We start from the raw sequence: 14,152 nt of genomic DNA, 5'->3' as shown, positions 1-14,152 counted from the left end.
AGACTCCCTTGGGTTAAATAGAGTCTCCTGTTTCCCCCACCTACACCAAGCCTGGAAACTGAAGCGATCCTAAATCTGTTTAATATGTACCCCTTCCGTGGAACAGAAACCCTGGTGGTGTAGTGGTTAAGAGCTATGGCTGCTAACCAAAAGGTCGACAGTTCAAATGCACCAGGCGCTCCTTGGAAACTCTGTGGGGCGTTTCTACTCTGTCTCATCGGGTTGCTATGAGTCAGAATCGACTCAACGGCAACGGGTGGGTATTCCCTGGAACATCTGTATTTTATCCAGAAGCGTTATTGAGATTAGAGATGTAGGTTAAAGAGATGAAGCCAGCAGCAGCTGGGTGGGCAAGGGAAAGTTTTTTTTTTTTTTTTTTTAGAACCCTTCTGTGGGTTCTTGGGAGGTCCTGGGTGGTACAAATGGTTAACAAGTTTGGCTGCAAAAGGAAAGGTTGGTGGTTCGAGTCCACCTAGAGGTGCCTCAGAAGAAAGGCCTGGTGATCTACATCTGAAAAATCAACCATTGCAAACCCTATGGGATGCAGTTCTACTCTGGCACACATAGGGCTGCTATGAGTTGAAGTCAACTTGATGGCAACTCTTTTTTTTCTGGTGGGTTCTTGAAAACAGGTCAGGAGTGAAGTCAGCTCAGGGCATGGCCTTGCTGTTGTCCACGTGACTTCCAGGAGGCCCAGCCTGGGCCTGGTTGAGCTGAAGAGGAGGGTTGTTGAGTGGTCCTTATCGCAGCCCCTTAATGGACTCCTGGACCTGGGAGTGCGCATGTGGCCATCCGGAATGTGCGCTTCTGAATCACATGTGACTGACTGATAATCTGCTCTAATGAGCCTTAGATGAGACCATCTGGTGTGAGCTAGGGAGAGCTGATACATCCCCCTTGCCTTGCAAAGAAAACATTGTTTCATTACACCCCTGTTTGATGTCAGATTTCCTTTCTGACCGAAGAATTTGAAGTGTTCATTCATGGTGGGAAGCTTCATTTGGAGGCTATCACCCAGGGAGTTGGGGTCCAATTTCCACTCAGCTGATTGCTAGGCACTTAGGACTTTCCGCAAAAAAAAAAATAGTTCCTAAAAGAACTCAGCATCGTGAATGGAAGATTAGAAGGAGGCACGCTGCCAAGCTCTCTCCCTTAACGCCTGTATGAAGCGAGGTGATTCAAGTAAGATGGCATTGGGGGGAAGCGATGCAGAACTGTTGGGTGGGACTGGGATGCGATGGGGACTGGGCAGGTAACAAGTTAAGAATGAAGCCGGGTCCCCCGAGGCTGTTGAGCAGAGCACTGCCCCCGTTCTCAGAGTGAGGAGCCTCTCTTCCCGGTGAGTTTCACTGGATTGTTCCGCCCACAGAGCATTAGTGGCTGTGATTGGGGACACAGTGTGATTCTTTGATTCATTTACTCACGAAATGTTTATTGACGTGCAAGATGTTACCCTGTATGGGATTCAGGGAATAATTGCATGTAAGTCCTGCCCTTAAGGGGTTTATGTTTTGGTTAGGAAGGAGCCCTGGTGGTGCAGATGGTTAAGGGCTTGGCTGCTAACTGAGACGTCATCAGTTCTAACCCACCCAGCTGCTCTGCAGGAGAAAGACCTGTTGACCTGCTTCCGTAAAAATCACAGCCAATTCTATAGAAGAACCCTAATAAGGGAGGAAATGTAGAACGGAATTTCAAGTTCTCATGCACTTCAGACTTTCTGGAGCCATGGAGGGTGGATGAAACCCTGAAACTACTGCCCTGAGATAATCTTTAAACCTTAAACCAAAAATATCCCCTGAAATCTTCTTAAAACCAAACGATAGCTTAGCTTAACTAGTAAAAAAGTCTGCCTTTGAGGATCACAACAGAGGGTCCTGGACAGCTGGAGAAAAATGTAGAACAAAATTCTAACTCACAAAAAACACCAGACTTACTGGTCTGTCAGAGACTGGAGAAAGTCCAAGAGTATGGCCCCCAGACATCCTTTTAGCTCAGTAATGAAGTCACTCCTGAGGTTCACCTTTCGGCCAAAGATTAGACAGGCCCATAAAACAAAACAAGACTAAATGGGCATACCAGCCGAGGGGCAAAGACGAGAAGGCAGGAGGGGACAGGAAAGCTGGTAATGGGGAAAGCAAGGTCAAGAAGGGGAGAGTGTTGACATGGCGTGGGGTTGGCAACCAATGTCACAAAACAGTATAAGTATTAATTGTTTACTGAGAAACTAGTTTGGTTGGTCTGTAAACTTTCACCTAAAGTACAATTGAAAAAAATCAAATTAAAAAAAAGATTTCAGCCTTGGAAACCATATGGAATAGTTTTACTCTGTCCTGTAGGGCACTATGAGTCGGAATAAGCTCAATGACAATGAGTTTAACTACTATAAAAGGAACCCTGGTAGCCCAGTGCCTAAGCGCTCAGCTGCTAACCAAAAGGTTTGTGGTTCAAACCCACCAGCAGCTCTGCAGGAGAAAAAATTTGGCAATCTGCTCCAGTAAACATTTCAGCCTAGGAAACCCAATGGGGGCAGTTCTTCTCTGTCCTATAGGGTTATATGAATCAAAATTGACTCAACGGCAATGAGTTTAACTACCTCAAAACAAGAATGGCTGTAATCTATGTGCCACGACTAGCCCCATGGTGAACAACCAATAGCTTTGGCTTTCATTATTATTGTTAATTTGCTCCAGGGAGCCCTAGTGGCATAGTGGTTAAGAGCTCGGCTGCTAACCAAAAGGTTGGCAGTTCGAATCCACCAGTCACTCCTTGGAAACCCTATGGGACAATTCTGCTCTGTCCCATAGGGTCGCTATGAGTTGGAATTGACTCGAGGTCAATGTATATGCTCTCCAGGGCACTGTCCAGAGGTAGTGTTGGAAGAGACTTTTGAAGTCCTGCTCACAGATTCAGGTCCTGACTCCCTAGTGTGGTGTTCACTGCTTTCATAGGCCTGACCCCTACCACCTCTTCCATGATTTCCCATCCATGAACTGTCTTCTTTACTCACACCGATGGTGTTTTTATTCTCCCCACCAATTCACCAGTCACGTCTCATGATTTCTATTTGAAGAAGGCTTTCCTTCCCTCATCCTAAGTTCTCCCTCTCTGGCTTCCTTCTTCACAGAGCTGAAAGTGCTGTCTCCCTTCCCTTAGTTCCCTCAGGTGTTGGTTGGAACCACTGCAGGCTGCCCTGTATGGCCACCTCTCCCTTTGTGTTTCAACCAACTGTGTGGCCTTAGCCACTGCAGTACCCTCTCTGAGCCTCATCCATCACAAGGGAGCAGTGAGCCCCACCTCTCGGCATTGCCAGGGTTAGAATCAGGGGAAGCTCCTGGCACGTTCCTGATTTATAGGTTGCTCCTGGGAAGGGCAGTCTCTCATTTCTCTTCCCTTACAAAGCAGGACTTAGGTATTTGCCTCATCATTTTTAAGTTTCCCTTGTGCCAAAAACCACCACTCTTCTGTCAATTTGTACTGTGGTGGCTTGCGTGTTGCTATAATGCTGGAAGTTATGCCACTGGTGTTTCAAATACCAGCAGGCTCACTCATGGAGGACAAGTTTCAGTGGAGCTTCCAGAGGAAGACAGACAGGAACAAAAGCCTGGCAATCTACTTCTGAAAGTTAGCCAATGAAAGCCTTAGGGATTGCAACAGAATATTATCCAACTTGCTTGCTTTGGACGTGTCATCAGGAGAGATCAATCGCTGAAGAACATCATGCGTGGTGAGGTAGAGGGCCACTGAGGGCAAAGGAGACCACTGGTGAGGTGGATTGGCACAATAGCCACAATGATGGACTAAAACATGCTGGCGATTGTGAGAATGACATAGGACCGGGCAGTGTTTCATAAGGTCATCATAAGTACGTAAGGTAGCCCTGAGTTGGAGCCGACTCAATTACAGTTCTCTCTCTACCTGTGCCTGAAAACAGGGCTGGGTACATTGTTGTTGTTAATGTGTCATTGAGTCAAATTCTGACTCATAGTGATGCTATGTACAACAGAACAAAACACTGCCCGGTCCTGGGCCATGCTCACAATCGTTGCTATGTTTAAGCCCATTGTTGCAACCACTATGTCAGTCCATCTCCTTGAGACTGACCCTCTACTTTACCAAGCATGATGTCCTTTTCCAGAGATTGGTTGTCCTTATAGTATGTCCAAAGTACATTAGACAAAATTATACCATCCTCACTAATAAGGAGCATTCTGGCTGTACTTCTTCCAAGACAGGTTTGTTCATTCTTATGGCAGTCCTTGGTATAGTCAATATTCTTCGCCAACACTGTAATTCAAAGGCATAAATTCTTCTTTGATCTTCCTTATTCATTGTCCAGCTTTCGCATGCATATGAGGCGATTGAAAATACCATGGCTTGGGTCAAGAGCACCATAGTCCTCAAGGTGACATCTTTGCTTTTCAACACTTTATTGAGGTCTTTTGCAGCAGATTTGCCCAATGCAATATGTCATTTGATTTCCTGACTGCTGTTTCCATGGGCGTTGATAGTGGATCCAAGTAAAATGAAATCCTTGACAACTTCAGTCTTTTCTCCGTTTATTACGATGTTGCTTATTGGTCCAGTTGTAAGGGTTTTTGTTTTATGTTGAGGTGTAATCCATACTGAAGGCAGTAGTCTTTGATCTTTACCAATATGTGCTTCAAATCCTCTTCACTTTCAGCAAGCAAAGTTGTGTCATCTGCATATCGCGGGTTGTTAATGAGTCTTTCTCCAAGCTTTACTCTTTGTTCTTCTTCATATACTCCAGTTTTCACCATACTTAATTCAATCTGTATAAAAACAATAATTTTTTATACAGATTGAATTAAGTATGGTGAAAGGATACAACCCTGATGCACATTTTTCCTGATTTTAAGCCATGCAGTACCCCTTTGTCCTGTTCGAATGGCTGCCTTTTGGTCTATGTACAGGTTCCTCATGAGCACAGACACGTTCTGGAATTCCCATTCTTCGCAAAGTTATCCATAATTTGTTATGATCCACACGTTTGAATGCCTTTGAATAGGCGATAAAACATCTTTTTGGTATTCTCTGGCTTCTTTCAGCCATGATCCAATCTGACATCAGCAATGATATCCCTCATTTCATGTCCTCTTCTGAATCCAGCTTGACTTTCTAGCAATTCCCTGTCAGTGTACTGCTGCAACCACTTTTGAATTATCTTCAGCAAACTTTTACTTGCATGTGATATTAATTATACTGTCCAATAATGTCCGCATTCCGTTGGATCACCTTTTTTGGGAATGGGCACAAATATGGGTCTCTTCAGTTGGCTGACCAGGTAGCTCTCTTCCAGATTTCTTGTCATAGAGGAATGAAGATTTACAGCCTTGGAAACCTTATGGGGCAGTTCTACTCTGTCCCATAGGGTTGCCGTGAGTGGGAATCACTTGATGACAATGGACTTTTGAGTTTTTGGAATGGCTAGTGACACTGAGCATCTTCTAATGTGCTTGTTGGCCATTTGGATATCCTCTTTGGTGAAATGTCTGATCAAGTCCTTTGCCCATTTTTTGATTGAGTTGTTTATCTTTTTGTTAAGTTATAGTTTTTAATTATGTTTTGGATTCTAGACCCTTATCTGGTATGTAGCTCTCCAGAATTTTCTCCCAATCTGTAGGTTGTCTCTTCACTTTGTTGATCAAGTCCTTTGATGAACAGAAAGACCTCTTATGAGGTCCCATTTAGCTATTTGGTCTCTTGCTGCTCATGCTTTTGTTGTCAAATCTGAGAATACATTGTTAAAAACAAGGTCCCACAGCCTTGCCTCTACATTTTCTTCTAAGAATTTTATGGTTTTAGATTTTATATTTAGGTCTTTGGTCCATTTTGAATTGTGTATGGTGTGAGCCATGGATCCTGATTTGTTCTTCTGATGTGCAAATCCCAGCACCATTTATTGAAGAGACTCTTCCCCCATTTAATGGACTTAGCACTCTTGTCAAAACGAATTGACCAGAGATGTATGGATTTATTTCTGGACTTCAATTATATTCCATTGATCTGTATGTCTATTATTATACCAGTACCAGGCTGTTTTAATTACTGTGGCCTTTGCCCATTTTTAATTGTGTTATTTGCCTTTTTGTTGTTGAGTTGTAAGAGTGCTTCATATATAATAGATACAAATTTCTTATCAAATGTATGATTTGAAAATATTTTCTTCCATTCTTTGGGCTGTCTTTTCACTTTTTTAAGGGTTTCCTTTGAGTCATAGAAGTTTTGGCTTTTGATATTATCCTTTCTTTTCTTGCTTGTGCTTCTTTGATGTCATATCTAAGAAACCATTGCCTAAACTAAGTTCACAAAGGCTTTTATATTTTCTTCTAAGAGTTTTATAGATTTTGCTCTGACATTTAGGTATATGATCCATTTTTTAGTTAATTTTTGAATGTGGTGTGAGATAGAGGTCCAGGTACATTTTTTTGCACATGGATACCCAGTTGTCCCGGTATCATTTGTTGTAAAGACTATTTTTTCCTCATTAAATCGTCTTGACACCCTTATGGAAATCAATGACCATAAATATAAAGGTTTGTTTCTGGACTCAGTTCTATTCCATTGACCTATAAGTGTAACCTTATGCCTGTACCATGCTGTCTTAATTACTGTAGCTTTGTAATAAGTTTTGAAATCAGGAAGTGTGAGTCTTCCAACTTTGTTCTTTTGTTTCAAGATTGTTTTAGCTGTTTGGAGTCCCCTGCATTTCCACAGCAATTTTAGAACCAGCTTGTCAGTTTCTATGAAAAGCAGCTGAGATTTTGACAGACATTACATTGAATCTGTAGATCCGTTTGAAGAGTATTGCCATCTTAGCTATATTAAGCCTCCTGATCCGTAAACATGGAATGTCTTTTCATTTATTTAGATGTTCTTTAATTTCTTTCAACAGTGCTTTGTATTTTCAGTGTATAAGTCTTGCACTTCTTTTGTTAAATTTATTCCTGTTTTATGTTTTTTTTGATGCTATTATAAATGGAAGTGTTTTCTTAAATTCATTTTTTTGATTGCTCATTGCTAGTGTAGAGAAATACAATTGAGTTTAGCATATTGATTTTATGCCTTGCAACCCTGCTGAACTTGTTTATTGGTTTTAGTGGTCTTTAGTGGTTCCACTGCTGTTAAGTGCTGTTGAGTTGATTCTGACTCACAGCCACCCCATGTAACAGAGTAGAACTGCCCCTCTAGGCTGGAATCTTTACAGGCTAAGATCATCAGGTCTTTCTCCCATGGAGACCCTGGGTGGGTTCGAACCACCAACTTTTGGTTAGCAGGTGAGTACTTAACCTTGCATTAGGGTATTCTGTATACAAGCTCATGTCTCTGCAAATAGAAATAGTGTTACTACTTCCTTTCTAATCTGGATGTCTTTTATTTCTTTTTCTTGCCTAGTCACCCTTGCTAGAACCTCCAGTACAATATTGAATAGAAGCGATGAAAGCAGATATCTTTGTCTTGTTCCCTGATCTTAGGGGCAAAGCATTCAATCTTCTACCATTAAGTATGTTAGCTGTGGGTTTTTCATAGATGGCCTTTATACCTATTTTTTAGTTTTTTTTTTTAACTATGAAAGAGTATTGGATTTTCTCAAATGCTTTTCTCTGTCTATTGAGATGATCATGTCTGCGTGTGTGTATGTGTACTTTCTTTTCTTGATTAATCTTGTCAGTTGGTCTTTTTTGGTCTTTGAAAAGAAATAGTTTTGGGCTTGGTGGAGCCTCTCTATTATACCTTTTCTATGTCATTAATGTCTGCCATTCTGTTTTGTTTTCGTCTTCCTGCTTTGCGTTTATTTTACTATTTCTGTTCTAACTGATTAAGTTAAATGACTCACTTGTTAATTTTCATTCATTGTCTCCTAACGTAAGCATTTAAGGATATATATTTCCTTGTAAGTATTGTTTTAACTGCATTCCACATGCGTTCTAAGTAATTTCTATTATGATTTCTTATGTTCTGATCAATTTCCAATTTCCATTTTGATTTCTTTTATGACTTATGATTGCTTAGAAGTGTTTTTTTTTTTTTTTGTATTTTGATTTCCAAATGTCTGGAGTTTTTCTTTTAATGTTATTTATTTAAGTTAATTGCCTGTGGCCTGAGAATGCCCTCTTTTATTCCAATCTTTGAAATTTGTTTAGACTAGCTTTATAGCCTAGCACATGACCAATTTTCATAAATCTTCTATGTGTGCCTGAAAAGAATGTATATAGCCTCTAATTGTTGGGGTAATATTCCACATACGTTTATATGATCGAGTATTTTTATATTATTTCTAATTTTCTCCTGCTCGATCCATTCATAACTGAGTTGCATTTAAATCTAACGCTGTGATGGTAGATTTGTGAGTTACTCCTTGAAGATCAGTCCATTTTAGCTTAATATATTTTAGGCCAATGTTTTCTGGTTACATCCAGGTTTACAATTGCTGTATCTTCCTGACGAAGCAAAGTTCTTATCACTATGGTGTGATTCTCTTTATCTCTAGCAAAGCTTTTCTTTTCAATTGTAGTAAATCTACATGTAGCAAAACATTTGCCATTTCAGCATTCTTCACGTGTACAGTTCAGTGACATTAATTACGTTCATCATGTTGTTCGACCATCATCATGAATCATTTCCAAGTTTCCCATCACCCTTAACAGAAGTCAGTGTCTCTTAAGCCGTGAGTCCTGCCCTTCCCTCCCTTCAGCCTGCCCCTGGTAACCATGAATGAACTTTGGTCTCCATACACTTCTAGCAATGCTTTTTGGCTTAGAATCTGTCTGTCTGATATTAATATAGTGACTCCAGTTTTGTTGTTGTCATCTGTCTGGTTTATCTCTTTTCTGCCTTTGACTTTTTCTCCTTTCCTGGCCTTATGTTTTCATCTTGTCCCTTGTAAGCATCATATAGTCGAATGTTATCTAGTTTTACAATATTTTTCTTTTAACTTGGACAGTTTAGTCTGTTTATTTATAATGGTTATTGATATAGTTGCCTTTATTTCTATCATCTAAGTGCTTCCTATTTGTCTTACTTTCTCTGTTTAGTTGTCTCTTCTTTGTATCTTTTTTTTTTCTCTAGGTTTCATTCATTTCGTCGTTGAGAATATACACAGCAAAACATACACCAATTCAACAGCTTCTACATACACAATTTAGTGACACTGATTACATTCTTCGAATTGTGCAAACATTCTCACCTTTCTTTTCTGAGTTGTTCCATCCTCATTGACATAAACTCACTGTTCCTATCTAATCTTTTGAGTTTGTTATGGGTTGAATTGTGTCCCCCAAAAATGTGTGTCATGTTGGCCATAATTCCCGGTATTGTGTGGTTTTCCTCCATTTTGTGATCTCGTGTAATTACCCTATGTGTTGTAAATCCTAACTTCTCTGATGTTAATGAGGCGGAATTAGAGGTAGTTATGTTAATGAGGCAGGACTTAATCTACAGGATTAGGTTGTATCTCCAGTCAATCTCTTGTGAGTATAAAAGAAAGAAGCAAATAGAGAGTGAGGGACCTGACTACCACCAAGAAAGAAGACCCAGGAGTGGGACGTGGCCTTTGGACCCAGAGTCCCTACGCTGAGAAGCTCCTAGACCAGGGGAAGATTGATGACAAGGACCTTCTCCCAGAGCTGACAGAGAAAGAAAGCCTTCTCTTAGAGCTGGTGTCCTGAACTCGGACTTCTAGCCTCCTAAACTGTGATCTAGTTTTACGTTTTTGAGGAACCACCACACGGTTTTCCACAACAGCTCTAACATTTTGCATTTCCACCAGCAATGGATTTAGCTTTATATTCTTGTTTTCCATTTTACTTTCATGTTATAGTTTCTCCCTCCACTTGTTTTATAATTAATGTTATAAATATGTTCTATATCTATTAGTTTAGTGGTTACCGTAGCGATTTTAACCAATAACTGTGCCAAATAAGAAGGGCTAGCTATGCTGTGTTAAAAAGTTACCCCTAATAGCTCAATGACTTAACATAACAAAGGTGTATTTTAAACTTGCATTATATAGCTTAGTAGTCAATGGGGATTGTGAGGGACCCAGGCAGATGAACGATCTAGCATCTTGTAGTTGCATCATCTGGAACATGGCACCTTCAAAGTCGCCACAGAATGGAAAGAGAGAAAGATGACGAGTTTCTCCGAAACAGACTCTGAGATGTAGTTCTGTGTACAGGAAGTTTGTTGGGGAGTGTTCTCGGGATCATCACCTGTAAGGAGTGAGAGAAACAGTATCGGGTAGAAGAAGCTGCATCAGAAGCCTCAACGATCACACAGAGAATTCTACATTATGTTGGCTTTTCAGAGTTGTTCCAAATGAGAAAATGAGGCCAGGACTTTGTATCATTGGATGTGGGCTGCCCCTGGGGAGAGAGTATAACTGGGGCAACATTATACTTTGGCCAAAAGCAATTCCTGTAAAGGGGTAAGTGTGGCAGTTATGAAGGGTAGTGCATCACACTGTCTACTACAAGAGATATAGTGCTTTTAACTATCTTGGCCTAGAAGTGATATTAGCCAGAACTATTCACATGGCCTCAATGTAACTGCAAGAAACGCTGAGAAATGTATGAAAGCACATGAAATATTTGGTGAACACCAATTATTTCTGCCTACTTCTTGGATCTGAGGTTTGGTACTTTCAATAGTTCTAGAAATTTATCAGCTTCAAATACTATATCAAAACCATTGTATTTTTCTCTTTATTCTCCAAGTCTCTTACTTGCACTTTCATATTTTCTATCTCTTAATCTTTCTGGACTGCCATCTGGATACTTTTTTTTTTTGGATATACTTTCAGTTGACTAACTTTCTCTTCAGCTACGTCTAATCTGCTAGTTATCCTTTCAATGACTTCTCAATGTCAATTTTTAATTTCTAAGATTTATATTAGGTGTTTTTCAAATCTGCTTATTTTTGTTCATATTTTTAAACTCTGTTTCTTTAAACATATTGAACACAGTTGTTTAATAGTTCAGTATCTGGGTTCTTTGATTTCTGTTGTCTACCATTTTTACTGTTTCTCATTTATGATGTTTTGTTTCCATGACTGGGTATATATATGTATATATGTGTGTGTGTGTGTATATATATATGCATTTTTTCCCCTACTAATTTTGCTCGGAACTTTATCTGTGGGTCCTCCTTGAGGCTTGTAATAAAGTAGAACTCCTTCAGGGAGACTTTGCATTTGCTTTTGTTACTTGCCTGAGGGAGTTACAAAACTTTGACCATTTTCTATTTGTAACCACTTTAAAATTTCCACTTGAGATTTCTTGGACCACAGAGGTAGTGTGGATTTGGGCCACAAACCCACATGAAGACTAGCTGATAGTTATGAATTCTTAGGAGATATTTGTTTTTCTCATTCACCCAGTACTAGGGTACAGAGAGACAATTTTTCTTGCGGTCACCTTCTACTCGGTAGGATTTATTTCTCATTCGCTTATTGGTAGAAGTCTCCTGTTAGGTCCATTGCCTTGATGAACCTTGGATTTCGTCTCTTGTTTACAGAATCTGGCAGCAGAAGCTGATGGTGAAAGTGGTTTATCGCATAGAGTTCCTGGTTTCACTTTGTTTGGGGGCCTTGTGACTTCCTTACTTTTGTGCCATCTTGGTGATACATTTAAAATGCGATCATGTATATTCCAACATATGATGCATATTTTATTCAGCATTTTGTTTTAGTCAGAAGGATTCTTCAGGATATCTGATTGACCATCATTCTACCAGAATCAGAAGTCCCCCACCTATTCTTCCAGGTCCTTCCTTCATCACCCGGGTCGGGGATTGCTTCCTTCTGAAAACTTTTATAACATTTAGAATTTCCATAAAATATGTTGGTAGCAATTCCTGGTTCCACTAGGCTGGATACAGCGAAACATGTATGGACTTCCAAATCTAACAGACTAAGATTTGCCTCTTGGTTCTGCCATTTATTATAGCCTTGGAAACTACACCGCGCGGAGCTTCGGCTTTCTTATCTGTAAAATAGGGTTGACGATACCTGTTGTGACGGTTAAGGTTGTGTGTCAACTTGGCTGGGCCATGATTCTCAGTGGTTTGACAGTCACATAATGCTGTGATCACCTCCATGATGGAATCTGCTGTGAGTAGCCAATCCGATGAAAGAGAGTTTCCTTGGGCATGTGGCCTGCATTGAATATAAGTGGACGTTCTGACAAGGCTCATGGGCTTTTTGCTCACGCTGGATCCTGCAGCACTGGCTACTGTTCGTCTGACCTCTGGTTCTTGGGATTGAGCTAGCAGTTGCCCTGTGGTCTTGCCTGTCCATCTTGGGATTCATCCATCTTTGCAGCCTGTGAGCAAGAGCCCTGCTCTCTGACCTGCCGGTCTTGGGCTCGTCAGCCCCTGTGGCTATGTGAATCAAGAGGAGCCTCTATCCTAACCCACAGACTTGGAATGTTCCAGCCTCTACAACGGCATGAGCCATTTCCTTGATACCAGTCTCTCTGTATATATATTTATACGCTTAGACTAGGGAACCCAGCCTAACGCACCTATCTTGTAGTGCTCTCATGATGATTAAATGAATCCAGGCCTACTCCTAACGTATGCTGGGTCTTAATCAAGAGAAAAAACAGAATCAAGAGACAAAAAGAGACCATATATCTAAACATTTTAGAGTTACAAATGAAGTTATGTAAAATATTTCTATTCTCCTACCTTGACACATATACCTTTACAATGACTAAAAAATGTATAAACTGATGATTTTTATCTAGCTAAAGCAAGCAAAATATCGAAGACAGCTAAATTTAATTATTATTACACATGTCTGGATGTTATGTTGAAGGATTAGTGATGTGTGGGTGAGTAATAAAATAAAAACCTACATATTTCATAAATTATTATATGTTTAGTACATAAAATTTATTTTTATTGCTTCATTTCAGCAAAAAAAAAATGAGCCATATTGTTATAATCAACATTATCACATAATTTGTGCTATTAACAGAGATGTCAAATTAGGCCACTATTCTTGAGTCATTGGAGTTCTTAGTCTTTTAAATTAATTTCTGTTGGGAGAAACTTGGTTCTGCTGAGTTAGAGCAATTGGAATTATTAAAAGCCACACTCACCTTCAGAAATGAACCATAAATTTTATATATCAAGTTCAAACACTGTAATGAGGCTTACAGACTTAGAATATTTTAATTTTATCATATAGATTGCTATCACTTATATTGCTATTTCACTGTCGAAGCAATATCTAGATCCATATAGCGCTTTTTCAGTTTTTTTTTTTTCATTTCCAAGTTTTCAACCCTTGGATATTATAAAGAAAATTGAAAATAGCAATATTTTGCTCAATCAAAATTATACCTCAGTCTACGTTGGCCAGAAAATAACCTCATTAGAAATTGATTTCAACATGATTTGTATATGAATCTTCTCCTTCATCATCCACAGACATTTTTGTTTCCTTTTTCCAAATTTTATTTTATTAGAGTGTCACTTTTGTTGCATATTTCACTTGTGGTTCCTTTGGTTTCAAAAAATCTTACATGTATTTTTAAAAATCAATATGTAATTTTAATCCCTTTAAAAGTGAAATAGCCAAACCCAGAATTTTTTTTGCAGGCTCTTGCTCACATTTTTATACAATATTTCATACCAAATACCTGTGGAGAGCTCAGATTCAAGATTAATTTCATTTCCCAGCAAAGATGGACTTTGCTCTGTATTTGAGGATCTTCTGTTGTTTTGCTAATTTTTTTCCAGTCTTCTTGTTTTCTGTCTAAATTAAATCTAATTGCCCAATGGCATTTATTCAGCAGTTCCATTTCGTGAATGAGAGTAGTTTAAGGTCAAGCTGGATAGGTTTCAGCAAGATGTCCCGTGCTGGGGAAGATTTGGAAAATGTCCTATACGATCTTTGAGTTGTTCCAAAGAACGTCATCCATTTGCCTAGTAAGAAATTCAGATCATGCCCTGCAGTACACAACATTAAGAATGCTTCTGGATTTTGGTCCAGCTCTGACCTCATATTAGCTTTCTGTTGCTGCTGTAACACATGACTACAAATTTAACAGCTTAAAACAACACACATTCGTTGTCTTACAGTTTGGTAGATTAGAAGTCCAACATGGATCTCACTGGGCTAAACCAA

The 14,152-nt window shown here is 39.6% G+C and overlaps 1 protein-coding gene across 1 annotated transcript in view; it reads left to right on the top strand.

Annotated features, from left to right (window-relative positions):
• The window catches only part of PAQR5 (progestin and adipoQ receptor family member 5), a 98,515-nt gene that overhangs the window by 46,738 nt on the left and 37,625 nt on the right, over positions 1 to 14,152 (top strand). The window lies entirely within an intron of this gene.

Source organism: Loxodonta africana, chromosome 13 (genome assembly GCF_030014295.1).
Source record: "Loxodonta africana isolate mLoxAfr1 chromosome 13, mLoxAfr1.hap2, whole genome shotgun sequence".
Classification (NCBI taxonomy): Eukaryota; Metazoa; Chordata; class Mammalia; order Proboscidea; family Elephantidae; genus Loxodonta; species Loxodonta africana.
The sequence above is the reverse complement of the archived record's forward strand: the minus strand, read 5'-3'. Positions and strand labels throughout refer to the sequence as shown.